The following is a 340-nucleotide window of genomic DNA, read 5'->3' on the forward strand; positions in this document are numbered from 1 at the left end:
CCCTGCAGCTGCGCCATCCCCGGTGCAGTGTTGACACAACACAACTATTGCAACAGTTGTGTTGCAAAGAGCAACACAGAGCATGACCTGTTTGTTGATCCCAAAACAAGGGATCCTCATGCTGTTGGTGGTCAGTTGAGCCCACGTGGTGGCCAGGGTGCAGAAGCAGTGACAGCCACTGGGCTTGTGGCAGCGGGCACCTGCCCACTCATCCCAGCTCCACGAGGCTGCAGGGCTCCACACCCAATTGTGCGTCACACTGACACGGTTGGGGCTGGTGGAGGCACCGGGGGCTGGGGAGGGGCCAGAGCAGGTGAACATTAACCTGGGGCGGTGGCGA

Source organism: Gallus gallus, chromosome 20 (assembly GCF_016699485.2).
Source record: "Gallus gallus isolate bGalGal1 chromosome 20, bGalGal1.mat.broiler.GRCg7b, whole genome shotgun sequence".
NCBI lineage: Eukaryota > Metazoa > Chordata > Aves > Galliformes > Phasianidae > Gallus > Gallus gallus.